Genomic DNA, 22,177 nt, shown 5'->3' with positions numbered 1-22,177 from the left:
GGTAGTGAACTTTGCTTGCTTACATAAGGATACTGTAACTATACTATTTACCCTGGCAAGAGGTGAGTAAAAAGTAAATATGTCAAGGTTGGCATGCGATGCTGTCATAGTCAAGATAGATCTTTTTAAAAACAATTTATATCTTGCTCTAGTAACTGCCATCTGTCATTCATAATGCATGCTTTGTATTTTAAAATGTGCCTTGAAAATACATTCAGTGATTTAGTATTGCATAGTATCATAGTGGTGTTTTCTCAGATCATGTGCTTCAAATTCGGCCCAGGCCTTCCTGGAACAGTAGTCTTGGCATAAATTTGCATATTTCTCCACACTTGACAGTTGGATCAACCAGTTCTCTAATTGGCTTGGGAAAATTTTCAACATGTTTAAAGTGCCTTTGGATTGGTTGAATTTAATTATAATACCCATTTCAAAAAATTATGTTTGAAAAGAGTCCATAGATTATTCATTGCAATTAGGACCCACTGAGCACATTGTACAGCTGTTGCTCTATAGCTCCAATGAAATATTAATGGATTTCTGGAGGATATCCTCCCAAGTTGGACAAAACCCCTAAGAAGCATGAAATCTGACCTTACAAGATGGCCTAATGAAACAATGTATATACTAACAAGGAATATAGGGCATTGTGGACTTTTAAAAGAATGCCGGAATATGAGGTCACTGATATCTATTGAGGGCCTACTATGAGCCCCCAGGCATTATACTAGATAGTTAAATACATTATTGCATGAGCCTTCCCCAAACCCATAGAATAAGGTTTAATTATTCTGATTTTTTTCAGATGAGGTTCCAAGGTGTCAATAATTTGCCCTGGGCCATAAGTCTAATAAGGGCTGGTGGGGGAACACAGGCCAGGTTGACTCCAAAAGTCACCTTCTGTCATGTCTGAGAAAGGTTTTAGGAATAAGCAGCCCCTGCTCTTTCAGTGTAAACATTAGAGTTCAGTGCTGTATCATAGGCATAATGGACAACCCTCTAATCAGTAAAGCCCGACTTTGAGAATGCCAGTTGTCAAATCTAGTTTTAAATTTTGGAGGGTTGCAAAATACTAGAAGGGGGGGGGGGGTTCAGATTTTCCAGGCACCCCCAAATTTGAAATCATTTAATAATATGGCAAAACAAAAACAACCTCTTCATTTTCCCTCATTTTAAATAAGTGACATGCCTTTGTACATAAAATTTTAAATTATAGTTATATAAGCAAGACTTTGGTATCTGAACATAAGGACACTTTTTAAGAGGGAAGCTCTTAAAATGGCTTTACTATATGCAAATAACTTTAATTGTATTGCCTACAATTTAATGATTTACAATTAAAGGATGACTCCTATAATTCCCAGGCATGACCTAGAAAGAAGGGCAAGTGGACACAGAAGAGTGAGAGAAAATAAAAAAGAGAGGGAAGAGGGGGATGTAATTATAATTAAAATGTTCTAGCAAATTTTTGGGCCTCCAAATAAACAGGTCCAATGTTTGAACAATAATTAAAAGTGAAAGTTTTTGGCTTTTTGTTTTCTCCCTTCAAATTTTCCCCTTGGTTGGCTGGCCGTTTTCAGAAGGCGAGAATGCAAATGCTGGAGAGTAAGTGGTGATGTGCATGACCAGATGTGTCCAGGTGACATCAGATGTGTTAGTAAGTGCTCTACGGAGTGTTTGTGAAATAAAATTAAAATTTTTTCAATGTGTATAAGTAAGGTGCATACCTTAATTTGTACCTCAAATATAGGTGCTTATATTCTGGGGGTTCCATGCACTGGATCTGTACTCAGATTAACCTGGATTCAAATTCAACTTTTGACACTCACCAGGTGTGTAGCTTTGGGCAAATCACTACATCCCTCAGAACCTCAACTTCCTCATCTGTAAAACAGACATAACTACAGTACCCACCAGTCTGGGTTATTTTAAGGATTCAGGAACTAGTGCATGTAAAATGTTTGGCATGGTGCCTGAAACATAATGTTAAGTTCAGCCCATTTAGCTAATATTATATTGCCTTATTTCAGTCCTCAGTGTGTCAGGTTGAGCCATGTAAAACTTTCCCATGTGAATTCCTAAGGCAGTCTCTAAAGATTTAACTTAAAAATAGCTCTTCCATTCCCTCCAGCTAGGGAGCCCCTCAAGGGCAGCAAGTCATCTTCTCCAGCTTTATATTCCCTAAGGGCCTAGAAGAATGCTTTGCATAAAGTTAGCTCACCATCAATACCTACGGAGTAAAAGAAAAAACAGCGGAGTCCACAAACTCTATATGAATACAAGAAATGAGAATGTCTCTATCTGAAGAGTCAAATATTAAGAGAGTCAAGTCAAGACTCCCTGAACCACATAAAACCATTGCCCAAGTTTGCATGCAATATGGCCAAATGGTTTGGAGTTCTCTCTGTCAAGTCGGACAGTATATCGTTACCACTTTTTAGCCACGTGATCTTGGCCTACTTTTTGATCTTCTCTAACCTCAGTTTCCTCATCTGTAAAATAGGGAAAGCATACCTATAACTCATAGATTGGTGGGGGCAGAGTTAAATGAGCTTAGGTATAGAAAGTCCTTGATTTTGTGCCCGGCATACAAAGTAAACATTCAACAATAGTTACCACCGTGGTGGTGGCTGTTATTATTAGAGGTAATGTGGAATTCTTTTCAAAGCCATTTATTGGAGTGATTGCAAATGTTTTCAATACCTTGCCCACACTATTATTTTATTCAATATATAAACACAAACACTTTATCTTAGTAGAGACTAAGGCTATTCCTAGTCATGACATACTTCAAGCTGGTTCTTTTCCTTGACAGACTTTTAAAAAAAATTTCTGAACTCCTACAAGCTTCCAGTACAAGGATAAGGCATTAATAGCTGAGCTGTTGAAAAAGAAAAAGCAAAGGAGGAGGCATTCGGCACTCCCACGGGCCTTCCTGTCACATACACATGGACTGTTTGCCCACAGTGTGAGGGGATGAGGGCCAGTAGGTGAGCAGGGCACCACATGCTGCTGGAAGGCATGGCCAGGACGTGTCGCTGACCAGCTCGCAGGCCCCCCTGGTGCTCTGCCAGGACCCCTAACCTCTCCTGGACAGAGCATCTTCCCCTCCGTGATGCCCAGGAGGGTGGGGGACTGTTGAGGAAACAGAAGAGGTCACATGGTCAGCCGCAGAGTGCAGCTGTAAAGCGCCCTGGGGATTTGGCAAGAAAGGCAAATCGTTAAGTTAGGATGCTCCCGTCAAGGGGCTTGCTCAGTAAATGCCAGTGTCCTCGCTGAAAACAAAATTCCTGAAAGGTAAGACGTCAGAAGAAGCAACTACCCGAAAAGGTGACTTGGAAACAACTTGGAAACACAAGTTGAAGACAAGGAAATAAGTAGGTACTAAGCAACACCAGAATACGTCCTCAGCACTGCGGGGGACAGGTGTGGAAACTGATGGAGAAGAGACACTGTGTAACCTCCATGCGTATTTTGATCACTGAAGGGCCTCCTTGTTATTTGAGAGCAGGCAAGTTAATCCGGTGTTTTTAAAGCCCAGATGAAATATCCCTTGGACCATACAATTCTGTCTTTCCTAAACTTCTAATTACTAGTGCCATTTCCTAGTACCCTGATACCATAAAGATGACACCCCGAGCAAGGGTACAAGTATTCTTGTACCTGAAAAGGTTTATGCATCTCCCTCTGTAAATCATACCAACCAAATAGCAGTCAGGGCTACTTCTCAGTCCCTGCTGCGTTAGGTTAGCTTGCCTCAGGCCTAAGACAATCAGGAGGTTGCTAAGGGAGTGGAGGACCAAACTAAGGACAGGGACACTCTGGAGGGACTGTTCACAAGGGCAGGGGAAACCTGATGAGTGATTCCTGCCCTGTCACAGGCACGCATCAAAACGGAAGTAATTATCTTCCCTTCCGAATTTGCCTTCTCTCTAGTCTCTGTGTTCATAGCACTCTAGTTCCCAATCCCACACCCTGTACATTTCAAGACTGTCTATGATTCCGCCTCTTTCAATCTCATCTCCCTCCCCCGCCCACAGAACCTACCTCCAACTCCTCCCCGGCCTCCCCAAATCAGCACCTTTCCCTCCTCTCCTCCCCCAGGGCCATCACCTAAATTCAGGTCCTCAGCTTTTGCTTGCCCTTCCCAGGTTTACTTCCCTCCCGTCAATCTTCTACCTACACTAGGACGAAATCGCTTTTGAAAGCCAGATCTGGTTTTGTCACACCCCCATCAGCACCTCCCTGCCTGGAGAAGGGGATTAAAAATCGATTGCCAAGGGCAGGCCCATAACCAGAGGATCAGAATATCTAGGGAGAGCTGAGGCCCCTAAATGTGTACTTTGGAAGGGCTGGTTAATCAGCTCCACCTGCTTCCCAGGCTCAATCCCAGCAGCTCCTCTCCCAGCACCCTGTCATTCACTCACAGAGAACACCCTGCCCTGAACAAAGGTTGTCACCTGTGTCCCTCTGCCTGGGAGGCCCTGCTTTGGTCTGAGGAAATTCCACCACTCTCCAAGGCCCAACTCAAACGTCACCTCCTCCTGGAAGCCTCTCATCTCCTTGGTCAGTGGCTTTCAAACATCTTTGCCTGAGACTCAATCCCAGGAAGCACATTTTACACTGGAATGCAAGAGATATGCAAGTGTAAGTGAAACATAGTTTTCAGAAAACAATATTTACACTATTCCAGTTTGTTAAAAAAAATGCTGTTAGCCACCTTGCAAATGGATTTTATGATCCACTAATGGAGGCAACGCCCATTTGAAAAACACTGTGTGAAGTGAGTGAAGGACTCCCTTCTCCGGGCTCCCAGGGCAGCACTTGCTGACACCTCCTGACATCTCCTCTCTTATCCCACTCATCACACTCTATGGTAATTACCTCTTACAGTCTGTCTTCAATCCCCCCCTCGCTCCCCACCCTAAATACACACACACCACAACCAAATCAACATATCTTCTGGTAGTTATACAGCGCTGACAAATGCAGAAATGAGAATATTGGAGAAGGAATATTTTAATTGCTTTTGCTTGTGGCTTCATCATTTCCCCCCCTTTTTCTGGGCATGATTTACAGCATAGTCTATCAACAATCCCCAAGAGACTCAGCTTCAACCCTTAAGTTACCAGCAATTTTTACAAAGCTGCCCTTGCATTTCAGTATAATTTAACCAAGGTGTAAATTCTTTCCCCCTCAAAAACAAAAACCACACACACAGACATGTAGAACCAACCAGAAAATGTTTTGTTGGGTTGCTAGTTTGCTAAGGTAGTACAAATGTGGGCAAATAAATCTCTTACTTAGATACTTAGAAGCAAATATTGAAAAACCTCAAAACCCTCCTTCCGTACCACTTCAGAAAGGAAACCCCAGGCAGGGTGGATGCAGAGAGAGGCATCTCTACTGTGGGGCCTAAAGCGTCCCTGCTCACTAGGCTGTCCCCATCAATACAAACAAATGAGAAGACTACTTAAAACAAAAGGAAACCAAAAAAAGAAAGAAAGAAAAGGAAACCACAGCATGTAAAATGAACTGCGGCCACGGAGACGGGTGGCAAAAGCCAGCCCAAACTGTACCTGGGATGGGAGCGCCTGCAAGAGCACGACCTGGAGGGGGAGGGATCCTTTTTCTGCAGCACATGGCTCCATCCACAGGAAACCCGCCTGCAACACCCCCCAGTGCAGCACAGTTTGCCGTGTCGTCATTTGTGTCATCCTAATTTGCTCAATGTTCTTGTAAACGTTCTTCGGGCGATTCAATGGAAATCTATTGCAGGCTTGAGGGAGCTGGTCCTAGGACAGTCTGGAACAGGAGGAGGGCCCAAAGAGACAGTGAAATGTCCTGGGAGCTGGGAGGAAGGAGCAGGTAATTCTGTCCAAGGACAGGGGAAGGGGCCAAGATATTTTTACTGCTGGGTTTTAAAGGATGAGTAAGAGTTCTCCAAATAACGTGGGGAAGGAGATGGGAGAGCTCCAGATATGTGGGGGAGTCAGCTATAAATGAGGGGAAACTGTGGACAGGTAGGTAGCGGAGGGCTTTGCACATCATGGTGGGGAGCCTGGATGACCCTTTAGGCTGCTGTTTTCCACACCTTAGGTCACAAGGTGATAAGCTGTGAAATTCAAGAAATTATAACCTGCTTTTATGAAAAGTGACATATTCTAGAACAGAAAATATCAGAATCCATGGCAGTGTGTGAACTCTTGTGAAATGTGTTTCAGTTATAAACATGTTTCTGTATGAATGTACTGGCTTGTGATATGATATGTATTTCTTACTGTGGTGGTGATCAAAAAAGTTTTTGGGAGGAAAAAAATCGCCAGTGAGCAACTGAGTGGGCCTGGAAGCAGATCCCCCCCCAGGCCAGCCTGCCCATGACTGCAGCCTCAGGGAAAGCTTGGGCCACCACCTAAGCCGGCCCTGGATTCCTGATCACACAACTGGGACAGAAGATGCTTACTGTTCTAAGCTGCTAACTTTTGGGGTACTTTCTCATACAGCAATCGATTAATATACTGAGTTACTCATCAAGTCTACAAGAGTTGAAAAATATTATCAGTGCACTAGTTACTCATCATTTACTGCCATTATGTTTTTAACTCGGATCTGAAGCATCACATCTATAGCCTGACTAAATTAGGGAAAGTTACCTGGTCCAACTTGGACCAATCAGATCCTCTCTTCTGGGTATTAGTACTTGGGACACAGAAATGAGTCAGCTGTGGGGAGCAGACTGGAAGACTGGAAAGATTCAGGGGTCAAGGCCACCATTTTGGAGCAGTTATCATCAGGCCTGGAGGGAGCAGAAGAGCCAATAAGTCGGGGAGACGAAGGCATGCAGGGAGGGGGAAAGGGAGAGACTGCCTGATGACATTCCAAGCCCCATGAGGCCTGGCTACCTCTCTAGCATCTGGGTTGGAAGACTCATTCCCCTTCTTCATAATTATTCCTGTTTTACCAGCTCATCTTTGAGTGAATTTCCATTTTGTGCAACCAAAAGATCCCTGAATGGGCTGGCCAGTTTCTGCCCAGTACAGGCTAGGGGAGCAGGTCCTCCTGGCATGACAGTCCACGTAGCTCTCCAGAGGAGAAAAACAACTCACCAGGGACTAGCTCTATTATTATCGCTATACAAAAATTGCTACGGGTTGAGTAAATGTCCTTTCAGGCCATCCAACTCCTTCTGCCTAAACTCCATTTTCACCAAGTAATCCTTTGATTATTAATGTACTTCATTTTTAAAAGTTGTGTTCTGGCCAGCTGACCTAATCATTCCGGTGGTTGGGTAGGTTCATGCCATTATAAATTCACAGATTTATACAAATCATTCTTGAATAACCTCCATTTCACTTCCATGCCCTCAGTCCAGCCCTGTCATTTATTCAACGAACCACTGAAGAGCCTCCCAATGGAGCTTCTTCTCCTGCTCCAATCATCCTCTCTGTCTCCTCTTTCTAAAACACGAACCTGCTCAAAACCCTCTGAAGGATCTCTTGGGCCTTTGGGATGCCATTGAGGCTTTATCCTCCACCACTCCTCCAGACCACGTTCTCCATGCCAGTCACATGACATTACTCCAAGTTGCTTAAATACAACCCGTTTTTACCCAGCTCTGCTCCTGTTCTTCACACTGCTAGGCATTCCTTTCCTCTGGGTGCCTCCCCTGTCCTCCCCCCTCTCCCTCCCTCAACTCCCCCTTCCCCCTCTTCTTCCTTTGCACTTCCAGAGAACACCCTTCCTCCTGTATAGCACACACTGTGGTCTGCTTTGACTTATAATTAGTTGTCTTCATGTTTATCCCAGGAACATAAGCCTCTCAAGGAGACAAGAGCTATTCTTTGTTCATTGACTACAGCATCTTGCATTCATATGCTAAGCTAACATTATTGAGTCTTTTCTGAATCAAGGCACTGGGCTGGTTGGTGGTAACAGGCATGCAAAAAATGGCCAGTGAATTTGGGGTGTTGGGACAAGCTCCCTGGACCTAGCAAGGTTCATGTGAGTTGCTCACCTAGACTCTGTTTGCAGAACTGAGAAACCAGGGTTAGCCTCGTGGTGATATCCGGAGCACGCTAGTTAAGGAATCTCAGCCTAACTTTTTTTTTTTAAATGAAAAATGAAGTGCAATTTCTCATTTCCTGATGAAGGACAAAGTGTAACATGCCTGTCCTCTTTTCCTCCCTTTCCTCTTCTTTCTACAGTTGTAATTATGCCTCACAGGTATATTACAGAATGCCAGGTTTAGTAAAAAAATAAAAAATTGGGGGTGGGGGGGTGGGATTGAGAGGGATGGGTAAGCTCCCCCAAAGTTATCCAGTTCTTGTATTTCAGGAGAGGGACATGTGAGTCAACCCACAAGTGACTTCTGTAGTTCTCTCAAAATTGTCAGTGCCTACGTGGGAAGGTAAAAGCAGAATCTGGTCCTGACTTGTCTACTGACAATCCCTGTCCTGCTTCCAACCCCACTGCCCACCGAAGTTGTGGTAAGAACCCAGCTCTGAGCCAACCTGAGATAGAAAACACCAAGTCCTAAAGGGCTTAGCCACTCAGATAATATCAGACAACTTTACAAAGTCGTTCTTAAAAGCAATTGATCAACAAGTACTGGAATTAATAAGCAAAAACTAACCAAACAAAATCACATGCACATCATGTACCAGGTTTTCTTCTCTTTCTTTTAAACAAATACAATGATTTCCACGCATTGCTCCTATCTTCCGGTGGCTGAAATAAATCAATACTGTCTCAAAAACAGTGCTCACCCTACAGACTCTAGAAAAGCAGCCCCTGCACATTGCACAGACCCTGACACCCTGTAGAGGTACCTCCAGAGAGCTTCAGGAATCACCAGCTAGTGTAACACAGGAATACCTGTGGGGTTTTGGCTTTCTGGTCAAGAGACTATCTTCCTGGCAAACCTTCACATGCCAAGTTCCACTTAAGCTTCACCTTTCTTGTCTTTTTTTTTTTTTAGGTACTGGGGACGGAGGATTGAACATGGGACCTTGGATTTGGGAAGCTGGTGCTCAACCACTGAGCCACATTTGCTCCCCTAAGTTTTTTTTTTTTCTCTCTTTTTTTGGGGGTGTGTGAAGGGGAGGTACTGGGAACCGAACCTGGGACCTCTCATTTGGGAAGCAGGCGTTCAACTGCTTGAGCCACATCTCTCCAACACCTTTCATGTCTGGATCGTTCCTTCATACAGAAACAAACTTTTTGTGACTGTAAGGGAGTTACATCACAAGATAAAGAATAGCAAAAACAGTGATACTGTGTTGGAATGCAGGTGCAGGGCCAGGGGCATGGCTCGCTCACTAGCTAAAGGATTGTCTCCTTACCCATCAGCCTCCTAGGGTGCGATTCAAATTTGTGCCTCAGCAAATTTCAGATTACTACATGTCATGCACCATCGGGAGCTTTCCCAGAGATTAAACTCATGACTGTTAGAGCCACAAGCACTTTATACTGTAGCCCGTTACATACTTACACTTAAACTTTACTTAAACTTTAGGTGCCATGGTTCCTGGTACAATGCAGTATCTTTCACTTTTTATAAGCAAACTTTTACTATTCTTACAAATGAAAGGAGGGAAAGTAACTGCAATACAAATAGGTTCCTTTTTGAGAAGGCATTTTACAGGAATTGGCTCGGCATCCACATTTCCTTATTACTCTCACGTCATGAAGGCACAAAAAGACGTCCCTTTATCCATTTCAACATTTTTGAGCACCATAATGTGCAAAACATTGTTCACAGAACTGTTTCTCAAAATTTTTACCACTACCTATAATAAGCGCGCAAGGAGTGCCGTGCCACGCAAGGGTGTCCCCCGCATGGCCCCCACGCGCAAGGAGTGCGCCCGTGAGGAAAGCCGCCCAGCGTGAAAAAGAAAGAGCAGCCTGCCCAGGAATGGCGCCGCCCACACTTCCCATGCCGCTGACGACAACAGAAGCGGACAAAGAAACAAGACGCAGCAAATAGACACCAAGAACAGACAACCAGGGGAGGGGGGAAATTAAATAAATAAATAAATCTTTAAAAAAAAAAAAAAAAAAGAAATACATTTTATCTCACAAGCCATATATAATATATACATATTGGTACAACACAATGCTCTCTGGCGTTATATATTCTATTTTACTTCTTTGGTCCTTTTTTTTTTTCTTAAATGCAGCTCACCATCCACTAAATGGATTCCATGGCCCTCATGGGTTGGAACATACAGTTTGAAAAATACTAGTTTATAGTATTTCAAAGAACAGTGGCATCTCCTAGCAAAGAGTGAAATCCTACCAAAAGAAGGATTAAACCTTCTAGACAGAAAAGCCGGAAAAGACCATTTATCTATCTATCTATTTATTTATTTTGCTTCTTATTTCACTTCCACCAACTAGGACACTTAAAGGCATTTGATCTCAAAGAATGAGCATTTATAGAAAAGCCTTTATACTACCTCAAAAACTTGTAGATTCCCCTTACACTGAAGAAAGAAACTGAGGCAATAAAAGTAACACACTCGGGAAACGGACTTTGGCCCAGTGGTTAGGGCATCCGTCTACCACATGGGAGGTCCGCGGTTCAAGCCCCGGGCCTCCTTGACCCGTGTGGAGCTGGCCCATGCGCAGTGCTGATGTGCGCAAGGAGTGCCCTGCCACGCAGGGTGTCCCCCGCGTAGGGGAGCCCCACCCCACGCGCAAGGAGTGCACCCATAAGGAGAGCCGCCCAGCGCGAAGGAGGGAGCAGCCTGCCCAGGAATGGTGCCGCCCACACTTCCCGTGCCGCTGACGACAACAGAAGCGGACAAAGAAACAAGACGCAGCAAAAAGACACAGAAAACAGACAACCGGGGGAGGGGAGGGGAATTAAATAAATAAAAATAAATCTTTAAAAAAAAAAAAAAAGTAACACACCCTCTCCCAATCTACATTAAAAAACAACAAAAACTCCTGAGTGTGACGGAGGTGGACTCAGATGTGACTTCTCTACACAAGCCTTTTCTGTCCCTTCTATTGAATTTTATTTTATTCACGTAGTTGGTGCTGGGGTTGGTGGGTGTACATCCAGGAGACTGGAATCTCTGGGCTGTCCCTGTGCCAGCTGGGCTCTGAGCCTCAGCAGAGTTGCAACACCTACTCTCCAGTTCGTTGGACTCACCCAGGACAACTACCAAGGAGGTGAAGATGGACAACCACTACACCAAGGAACTGAGAAAGTCTACAACTGCAAACAAGAGAGTCCCATCCATCAGACATATCGATCAGACAGATCGAAGCCCCCTCTCAATTAGAGGTGGAGTGGACATCACCATCCCAGAGCACTCAGGATTGAAGAATAAAATATGGACTAGAGTGGACTTACTGGTATTCTATTATAGAATTATTGTGACTCTAGCAATGAAGAAATTATTCATTGATGTGGAGGCAGTGGCCACTGGCAGTGTTGAAGTAAGGGAGAGGGAAAGAGAAATGTAATATGGGGGCATTTTCAGAACTTGGAGTTGTCCTGAATGATATTGCAGGGACAGATGCAGGACATTATATATCCTGCCATATCCTACCAAATGGACTGGGAGAGAGTGTAAACTACTATGTAAACTATAATCCATGCTATGTAGCAGTGCTTCAAAATCTATTCATCAATTGAATGGGGCATATGGGAATCCCCTATATTTTTTTAATGTAACATTTTGTATGCATATATCTTTTAAAAAGAAATAAAAAATATATTAAAAAACAACAACAAAAAAAAACTTCACATCTGTTCGGGAATTAAAATTTGGCTACTAATGTATTTTAAGGAATCTTAAAATTATTGCTGCTTCAAATTATTAATCTCCTTACAAGGGTACCATGAGGATTTGATAAGATGATGTCAGCGAAGTGCTATTATTCAGGTTCTGGGATTGTTTTTATGCTGACTTGTGCACTCATTCACTTATCGTGTACCTCCCTGGTAGGAAAACTGAGGACTAAGATTCCTCAAGGAGTTTGCTGGTTGGCAAGGAAGTGAGGCTAATGTTTGGGGCTCCATCGATAAGAATTTCATTACACACTAGGATTCTAGAATGCCTGGGGTGAGGGTTGTTACTTCATTTATTCATTCAATAGATAATTATTGAGAGCCTTCCACACCCAGGCATGATGCTGTCTACTGGGAATATGGGGTATTAAAAATATATATATATAAAAAAAATAGGGAGGTGGACTTGGCCCAGTGGTTAGGGCGTCTGCCTACCACATGGGAGGTGTGCAGTTCAAACCCCAGGCCTCCTTGACCCGTGTGGAGCTGGCCCACGCGCAGTGCTGATGTGCGCAAGGAGTGCCGAGCCACGCAGGGGTGTAGGGGAGTCCCACGCGCAAGGAGTGCGCCCCGTAAAGAGAGCTGCCCAGCGCGAAAGAAAGTGCAGCCTGCCCAGGAATGGTGCCGCACACACAAAGAGCTGACACAACAAAAAGAAACACAGATTTCTGGTGCTGCTGCTAAGGGTAGAAGCAGTCACAGAAGAACACACAGAGAGCAGACAACTGGGGAGGGGCAGGGGGAAAGGGGAGAGAAATAAATAAATCTTTAAAAAATAAAAAAGCAATAAATAAATAAACACAGGAAACGGTTGTGCCTCAAGTGGTTGAGCACCTACCTCCCACACAGGAAGGCCTGGGTTTGGTTACTGGTGCCTCCTGAAAAAACAAAAACAAACAACAAACAAAACAAATGAAAAAAACAACTCAAGGAAGCTGATGTGGCTCAGTGGTTGAGCGCCGGCTTCCCGCATACAAGGTCCTGGGTTCAATCCCCAGCCTCCTGTACTTCAAAAAAAAAGACCCAAACGCACAACCTTCATGGAGCTTGCAGTCAAATAAGAGCATATTCCTGGAAGCGGTTGTGGCTCAACTGGTAGAGCATCCGCCTACCATATAGGAGGTTCAGAGTTCAAACCCAGGGCCTCCTGACCCGTGTGGTGAGCTGGCCCACACACAGTGCTGCCGCGCGCAAGGAGTGCTGTGCCACACAGGGGTGTCCCCCACGTAGGGGAGCCCCATGTGCAAGGAGCATGCTCCACAAAGAGAACCGCCCCACATGAAAAAAAAGCACAGCCTGCCCAGGAGTGGTGCTGCGCACACGGAGAACTGAGGCAGCAAGATGACTCAACAAAAAAAGCGACATAGTTTCCTGCATGACAAGAATTCAAGTGGACACAGAAGAATACACAGTGAATGGACAAAGCAGACAACGAGGGGGAAGAGGAGAGAAATAAATAAAATAAATCTTTAAAAAAAAAAAGAGCATATTCCATTAATAAATGTTATATAACATACTACTGTTTTACACTCCCTTACCTATCAAGTAAGGTAAGATCAGCTCAGTGGTTCCCAAGACTGAGGATTTCATGAACGGTAAGGCTTTCATAGAATTCATAATTTTTAAAAAAAGAGATGGGCTCACAATAAAGGACATTTTTTAACAACTAAATGAATTGTCATGAAAAAAAATTACTACTGGAGCCTTATATTTCTCCTTTTACCGTGAGCCAGTTAAAATGTTGTTCTAGAATTAAAAGATCCTTAAGGGCTTGCCCAGCTCTTTCTCAGATTCTTTGGTTTTCTTTCATGGAACTATTTGTAAGTAAAATTTGCCCAAATATCCCCCAGAATTACAGAAAGGCCAGAGACCTGTTTATAGGAGAATCATTAATGGGTGCTTTCTGAAAAGACTGGAATGCACACAGCAAATTCTGGCTCCTCCACTGACCTCAAGGCCCCAGAGAAGAAGGTAGAGGGACCTGGCAATTTTTTTTTTAAAGATTTATTTATTTATTTATTTATTTCTCTCCCCTTACCCCCTGCCCCCAGTTGTCTGTTCTCTGTGTCTATTTGCTACGTGTTCTTTGTCCGCTTCTGTTGTTGTCAGCGGCATGGGAATCTGTGTTTCTTTTTGTTGCATCATCTTGTTGTGTCAGCTCTCCATGTGTGTGGCGCCATTCCTGGGCAGGCTGCACTTTCTTTCACGCCTTACGGGGCGCACTCCTTGCGCGTGGGGCTCCCCTACACGGGGGACACCCCTGCGTGGCAGGGCACTCCTTGCGCGCATCAGCGCTGCACATGGGCCAGCTCCACACAGGTCAAGGAGGCCCGGGGTTTGAACCACGGACCTCCCATGTGGTAGGTGGATGCCCTAACCACTGGGCAAAGTCCGCTTCCCGGGACCCGGCAATTTTTGAGGGCCCCTACAGGTCTGGTCTAATCCTCGGATTTGACTACATGCTACTTTATTTCACATCACAACAATCCTGGGAGAAATATGTATATCTTTAACTCCATTTTACAGGCAAAGGAAACTGAGCTCAGAGAGGTTAAGTATCATGCTCAGTGTCACACAGTTAGTAACTGATCAATCAGAATTTAAACTCAAATCAAAATCTGTTCACTCGTTAGCATCACCACAGCTCACTGATGGGAAGATAAATAAGACCAAGAACAGACACAGAAGAATTTTAAAAGATTTTTGTGCCTTCTGATGTAAAAAGAATTTGAAACTAAATTCAAAAGATTTAGAGGGAGAAAATATTTGGAAATGACATATCCAATAAGGGTTTAATATCTAGGATATATAAAGAGATGTTAGAACTCAACAATAAAAAAGACAAATAACCCATTTTAAAAACGGGCAAAAGACTTAAATAGACATGTGTCCGAAGAAGAAATACAAATGGCAAAAAAAACACATGAAGAAATGTTCAACATCACTAATGATTAGGGAAATGCATATCAAAATTATAATGAGATATCATTTCACACCTATCAGAATGGCCACTCTTAAAAAGACAGAGGACTGCAAGTGTCGGAGAGGATGTGGAGAGATAGGAACACTTATTCACTGTTGGTGGGAATGCAGAATGGTACAGCCACTGTGGAGGATTGCTTGGCAGTTCCTAAAGAAGTTGAATATAGATTTGCTATGTGATCCTGTAGTACCACTACTGGGTATATGCCCAGAAGAACTGAGAGCAGTGACACGAACACACATCTGCACACCGATATTCATAGTAGCATTATTCATGATTGCCAAAAGTTGGAAACAACCAGGTGTCCATCAACAGATGAATGGATACCCAAACTGTGGTATATTCACATGATGGAATATTATGTAACTATAAGAAGAAATGAAGTCATAAAGCGTATGAGAACATTGATGAATCTGAAGGACATTATGTTGAGCAAAGCAAGCCAGAAACAAAAGGACAAATACTGTATGATTGTGTTACTATGAACCAAATACATTGTGCAAGATATTGTATGATTTAAAAAAATATATATGTATCCAGTACATTTAATTGAGAAGTATATGTTTTTATTCAACTGTTTTCTTTTTAGTTTTTAATTGTTTATATTTTCAATTATTAAATGTACAAAATAAAGTTTAAATTAAAAAGATTTAGCTGGGTATTTCTCTAGCTTAGTCAAGAACTTTGGCACCTCCTTCTAGACTTCTTTTCTAATCAGCTCAGCAAATACCGTCCTTTTAGACCCTGGACTCTTTCTGTCCTTTACTCTGGAAATGAGAACAAGTACCCTGACCCACTAAGAGCATGATTAGCTCTTAGGAGAGGCTTTGCTTCTAGCCCAGCTCTTTATCCATTACCGCATCTATTTAGCAAGCATTTATCGTGGATCTCTTCTGTACCAGGTGCTGTATGAGGGACATAGTATGGAAAATAAAGCACATCCCTGCTTGGAGGGTACCAAGTGGCAGAAGAGAAACAGGTCTGACCTCACAACCTGACCTCATGGCCCAATAAACACTTACCCAGGGCCAAAGGAGGGGAGAATCCAGACACGCTTCCCAGAAGAGGAGATAAGCAAAACAGATCTTATGGGAGGCAAGTGCCTTGCCACGTAGAGCAAATGAGGCATGGAAATGGAGGAGCAAGCGGTATGTCCAAAGTGGACCCACCAGCTGTCTCTCCAAACCTGATCCTCCTGGTCACTGTCTCAAGGCACCTAGACCACTGCAGACCCCGCTGCAACTCTTTGCCCTCCGATGTTCCTTGCTTTGAATTAGTCACTGAGTCCTGCCTCGTGTCCCTCTATCTCACGGACATTTCCCCTTCCTTCTCCATCCTCACTCCCCTCACCATCGCCCAGTGCCAGCATTTTCCCCTGGCTCCAGCAACAGCCTCTGAACTGACATCTGTTGACTTTTGCTCCATGTGAATCCATTCTGCACAGAGAATCCTCCTTAATCTTTTGTAAAAGAAGGGGAAGAAAAGGGGGGGAAATCGGATCCTGCTGTTACTCTGCTTAACACTTCAATAGCTCCCACTGCTTTCAAGAATTTCCTAGCAGGCTGCATGAAGCCTTAGTGGTCTGCTCTGCTCGCCTCTCCAGCCTCATCTCTGGTCTTCACCTCCAGTTTCGATGCACCCCAGTTCCTCCAACATGGTGGCCTGCAATCCCAGCTGTCTATTAGATCCACTAGGGAGCTAAGGCCAAACGCCCAGAGATTCTGATTTTCATTCAAGGGAGGGCCAGGGGCACCAGGATGTTGTAAAATCGCCCACGTGACAGTAACGTGCAGCTAGTTGAGAACCATGGCTCACCCAACATGTCTTTCTCAGAGGCTGCTGCATGTGCTCCGTCTCTGCTGTAAGAGGCACTGGAGTTCTCCTAGCCTCCTGGGATGTCAGCACCATGAAGTCAGGGGCTTTTGTCTGCCTTGTTTGCTGCTGTATTCCCAGCTCCTAGAAGAGTGCCTCGAACATAATGGATACTCCATAAATATTTGTTGGATGGATGAATGAGTGAATGAATGAATGACTCTGCTTTCTCCCCTTCACCTGGTTAGAACCCGCTCATTCTTTGAGATTCCGCTTAGACTTCCCCAAAGACTCCTGATTCCCCTGGTCTGGATTAGGGACTCTCCTTATGTGATCTCAGCACTCAATATTACAGTATGTATCACCCCACATCAGAGCTGTCCACATGCACCAAAAGCCTGTAAATGCTGTCTGAGTGCTCCCCAATATGCCTCCACCACTTAGAAAGTGCCTACCGTACAGGAGGTGCTGATTACACAAGTGCAGCAGGAACAGACAGAAGTGGAAGGGCATGATAGCAGCAGGGTATGCTGGGGCTGGCGTCCAGAATGGTACACTGGGGACAGGTTGTGGAGGGCCTACTGTCTACACTAAAAAGTCTGGACATTAGTGGACACTGGGGAATTAGGCAAGGCTTTAAGGGACACGACCAGCTTACTTTTTAGGGCAATAACTGGCAAAGAAGCAGAGGACTGGGGACGCACAAGGGACCTGAGGACTAGATGGGAGAAAGGGCAACAGTCCAGGGAGAAGAAGATGAAGAGGGATAAAGAAGAGGGCCAGGCCTGAGAGATGTATCTGAGAGAAAATAAACAGCATGCACAGACCAGGCAGGCAGTGAGAGCGTGGTGCCATACACAGCTCTTACAGGATCAGAGAGGCTGTGTTAAGCCAGGCCGCCTCAGTTCAAATCTCAGCGGCACCACTTGCTACCTCAGAGTCCTGAGAAAATCATCGTCACCTTTTTGCTTCGGCTCCTTCATCCGTTAAATGGGGATAATACAGCACCGGGAGGTTGTGTGGAGTGAGTAAGTAATACACGAAAAATGCTTAGCCACTGCCTGGCAGAGAGTAAACGCTTTAGACTTGTCAGTAAAGCTGTTTTATATCAATCACAGTGGACCACCAGGGAAGACGGCTATCAAGGATGCCTTCCATCCCTCTCGGGGGAGGTTTCTGTGTCTCCCCCCTTGAATCTGGGCTGGCTCTGGGATTCCCTTTGACCCACGGAAGGCGGTTTGAGGGACACTGAATCAAGTCCACTCCGGGCCCCAGGAGCGCTGGCAGTTTCTCTTCTGCCCTTCTGGAAGCCAGCCACCAGGTAAAGATTACTGAACGCCAGCAGACCAAGTGTGAGACAGGCCCCGTGGCAGCAGAGCGAGGGACCCCGGGCCACGGCCAGCGCTGAGGCCCAGGATGTGAGGAGGCCTTGGGGTTCCAGCCCCAGCTGAGCCCGCAGGACTGTGAGAAATTAGACTGCTGCGGCTTTAAGCCACTGAGTTTTGGAGCGGTTTGTTACACGGCAATAGATAAACGAGACATGTGCACAGAAGGAAAAGGAGGTCACTGGGGAGGGAAGGGCTTCATTTCAGGCCATGTTGAAGATGAGGTATTTTGCACAGGAGATAGTTACAAGGAAATAACTGGAAAGCAGTTGAAAATTCAGGTTTGGGCTCAAAAGAGAGGTGGAAGGAGGAGACAGGGATTTGGGAGTCAGGCAGCAAATGGACAGAACTTGACGCCTTGGGAGAAAGTAAGCGTGCGGAAGGAGAAGTGAGAGGAGCAGGGAGAGAGGCCGCCAGGAGAGAACTGTGGTCCTGAGGTGTTTGAGTAGGCAGAGGGGAAGTCGGTGAAGGATCAAGAAGCACGGATCAGGATGGACAGAAAACCAAGGAGGAACGAGGGAGCGGTGCTTTGAGAAGAACGGGAAATCGAGTGTTTGGGCCTACAAAGGGCAATGGATTTGAAAATGAGGAGGAAATGGTGGTGATAGGGCAATTTCAGTTTCCAATAAAATTGACAGGGGCAGAAGTCAGATGAGGGGCGATGGAGGGACTGACTGAGAAAATGGAGGCGGCGTAAATGTAGACGACTTCTTAAGTCTGTTGCTAGGAGAAGGAAGAAAGTTAGAGCATTAGATTGGGAGGATGAAAGGCCAACGGGAAAACTGCTTTAAGTTGAGGGAAAACTTGCTGACAGGAGATGCCAGAGAGAGATTAAAGGTTCTGAAGAAAGCAAACGGCTATAGCTCCAGGTCCTAGAAAGGGGAGGGGACGCAACACTGATGGGGAGCTTTGCTGGGGAAAGGACATTTTCCTGAGGGAGAAGGGAAAGAGAGGCAGAGGTGGAGCTTCACAGATAAGTTATGAGCAGGATTGGAGGGAAGTTCAGGTTCATGTTTGACAGTCTTTTTTCTCTGAGGAGTCTATAAAATCATATGGGAATCCCCTATATTTTTTTAATGTAACATTTTGTGGGATCTATGTATCTTTTAAAAATAAATAAAAAATATATTTTAAAAAATGAGTAGATCATCATCTGTTGAAAGGCAGTGAGGGTCTTGGGGAGCGCATTGTAAGTTTCGGGAGAGTTTTTCAGGGAATGCGTGAGAGGCTGCGGAATCAAGCCCCCCCCCCCCCCCCCCCCCCCCCCCGTTCTTCCAGGGGAGCCACGTCCCCGGGGTTCCCTGCAGCCAGGTTTTCTGACACCAGCTTCTCCCCGCGGGCCTGCCCCGACCCCCACCGCTTTCCCCGAGTTGGTCTCCAGCCCAGACTGCCCCGGCTGGGAGGTGTGTGCTCACCACTCCACTCAGCCCCACGGCTCTGGGTGGCTCACATTCCCGCAGGGCTCTCAAACTTTCCCCATACTTTTCAGACACCTCTGCCCCTTTCCTTCCAAGCCCAGCAGAGGACCTCACTTCCTGCATCACAGGGAACACAGAAACCATCAGCCAGCTGCCAACGACCAAATGTACAACTTATCTGCCGCTGCACCTGCTCCTTTCTACTACAAAAGGATTTTGTAGAATTCTACTACAAAAGCACAGTGTTTTTAAAATGCAGGGAAAGACCCTGCAAAATCCCATATTAGTGAGTTGGAAAATCAGTTTTGGGGGTCCAGATGAGCATTTTTTAGTGAAAGAAACAGAACTGAAAATAGTGCGTACTGCACATATAGTAAGAGAATTTACTGCTTCTGAAAACTTCTTTTTCAGTTATGATGCATTTGTCACTGTGGGCTGAGGGCACAAGGTTGTGTGTTAGAAAATTTCCTAATAAAAAGTCAATTCACAACCCCGCTAGAGAAGCTGTTCCTCTTCCAATCTAGGGCTCATCCTTCCACCTGCAGGCTGGGTCCCATCTTCTCCAGCCTTTTCACATCCCTTCTATCTTCTCTCTCCTCTAATGAAGCTCTCCTCTTATCTGGATCCTTCCCATGGCCTTTGGACAGACACACTCAAGTTTTTCTTGTTAAAAAAAAAAATGAAACAAAACCAAAAACAACATCTCACTTGTTTCCTTCCTACCCCCAGCTACTCCCCCTTCCCCTTTCCAGTCAAACTTCTCTAAAGAATTATCTGTGTTGTCATTAGGCCATTACCCCCACTTGTGACCTTCTCACACCAGGGTCTAGCACAGCTCTCCCCAAGTCGCCAGTGCCTTCCACCAGCCCATTCATCTAAAGGAAGCTTTTCAGTGTTCACCCTGCTTCTCCTTGTTAATTCCTACTTATCCATCCAGCCCCCCGCTCAACTCTTCAAAAGTCTTCAGTGACTTTCCCAAGGAGGTCAAACTTCCCTTTAGAGGCACATACTATCTTTCCATTAGAGAAGTTGTCACTGTTGCAATTTTCCCTGTTTGTGTGATGACTTGCCTAGATTGGCTGACTGGAGGAGGATAGGAACTAAGTCCATCTTTTTTCACCTTGGCAGCCTTAGGGCCTCCCTGGCTCAGTGCTGGGCAAAATTAGTGCTTAAAACATGACAGTTAGATAAATAAACAGGTGCCAGCCTCGGTGCTGGGCAACAGGTGTTACAGGGTGGAAAAAGCGCCAGCAAGTGAAGACTGTTCAGGGGGAGGAGAAAGTCAGAGGCAAAGACTGAAGAGAGCGACAGCTTCTGTCCTGCTTCCCTAACTAACTTGGAGCCTTTTCAAGAACAGGACATACCTTCAGAGCTGTCACCTTTTACTGTCTTTGTGTCTCAGAAGTCAGTGACCAAGGAAGGAACACTTGCCTAACATTTGATACTAGATATACAGAGCTCTTTAATGACTGTTTTACATTAAGCACACATTCAATGTTTGCTGAAACACGAATAGGTGTTACCATTTTTGGCACAAGCTTCTAGAAAACAGGACCTGGATCTGCCTTATTTGCCTAGGTGTGGCTGGCACCTTCCAGTTACACAGGGTCCCTGATAAACTTCCAAAGAACAGCAAAGGGCCTTATTTCTTTGCTGTCTCATCATCCCCAAAGTGTTTCATTTTGCTTGAATCCTTCAGCTACTTGATGATTTCCTATAGCACCTAACTAAACAAACATGATATTCCCTTTATGGCATTAAAAGGTCAAATACATATGACAAATGTTTACAATCTAACCAACACAGTATGAGGGTGCAACCAGCAAAATCTAGACTGTGGGAAACTCTACTAAACAAATTATCTGGTTTCTTCTACAAAATAATTGCGAGAGAAAAGCGGATTTGGCTCAATGGATAGAGCATCTGCCTACCACACGGGAGGTCCAGGGTTAAAATCCAGGGCCTCCCGACCCATGTGGAGAGCTGGCCCACGCGCAATGCTGATGTGTGCAAGGAGTGCTGTGCCACCCAGGGGTGTCCCACGCGTAGGGGAGCCCCTCGCGCAAGTAGTGCACCCCGTAAGGAGAGCCATCCAGTGCGAAAAAAGTGGAGCCTGCTGAGGAGTGGCGCCGCACACAGAGAGCTGACACAGCAAGATGAAGCAGCAAAATGAGACACACATTCCCGGTGCTGCTGACAAGAATACAAGCAGACACAGAAGAACACACAGTGAATGGACACAGAAAACAGAAAACTAGGGCGGGGGGGAGAGATAAATAAAAATCTTTAAAAAAAAATTGAGAGAGAGAAGGAACCTATACATTAAGTGTGTAGCAGTTTGATATTATTGATGAACTCCAAATAGAAATATTGGATTATGTTTATAAACTGATCTTTTCCTCTGGGCATATTAGATTATATTGGATTCACAGGATTACTTAACTAAGTAATTAGGTAAACCTCTTGTGCCAGTAGGGTGTTGAACCTCCACCCTTGGTGAGTGGGGACTCACAAATAAAAGGCAAGGCAAAGGACAGTGTTAGGGGTTTTTGATGTTGGAGTTTGATGCTGAAACCTTAAGCTGGAGCCCTGGAAAGTAACCTCACAGAGGAAAGAGAAGCCAGCCCCAGGAAGAGAGGAACCCTGAACCCAGAGAGAAGACCCTAGAAGGGAGAAACCCAGGAAGCCTGAACCCTCACAGACGTCCGCAGTCATCTTACTCCTACACATGGAAATAGACTTTAGTAAGGGAAGTAACTTATGCTTTATGGTTGGG

General features: G+C 44.9%; 1 protein-coding gene across 2 annotated transcripts in view; it reads right to left on the bottom strand.

Annotated features, from left to right (window-relative positions):
- The window catches only part of BICRAL (BICRA like chromatin remodeling complex associated protein), a 100,370-nt gene that overhangs the window by 75,240 nt on the left and 2,953 nt on the right, over positions 1 to 22,177 (bottom strand). Inside the window, exon 1 of one of the 2 annotated variants that reach the window (XM_058306756.2) lies at positions 4,461 to 4,664. The exons of the other annotated variant lie outside the window; for it this stretch is intronic. The gene's annotated coding sequence lies outside the window, so the exon portion shown is untranslated. Of the gene's footprint in view, positions 1 to 4,460; positions 4,665 to 22,177 lie in introns of those variants that run through there. 2 annotated transcript variants of the gene reach the window in all.

Source organism: Dasypus novemcinctus, chromosome 11 (genome assembly GCF_030445035.2).
Source record: "Dasypus novemcinctus isolate mDasNov1 chromosome 11, mDasNov1.1.hap2, whole genome shotgun sequence".
Taxonomy (NCBI): Eukaryota; Metazoa; Chordata; class Mammalia; order Cingulata; family Dasypodidae; genus Dasypus; species Dasypus novemcinctus.
Note: the sequence above shows the minus strand (reverse complement) of the source record. Positions and strands in the feature narration are given on the sequence as shown.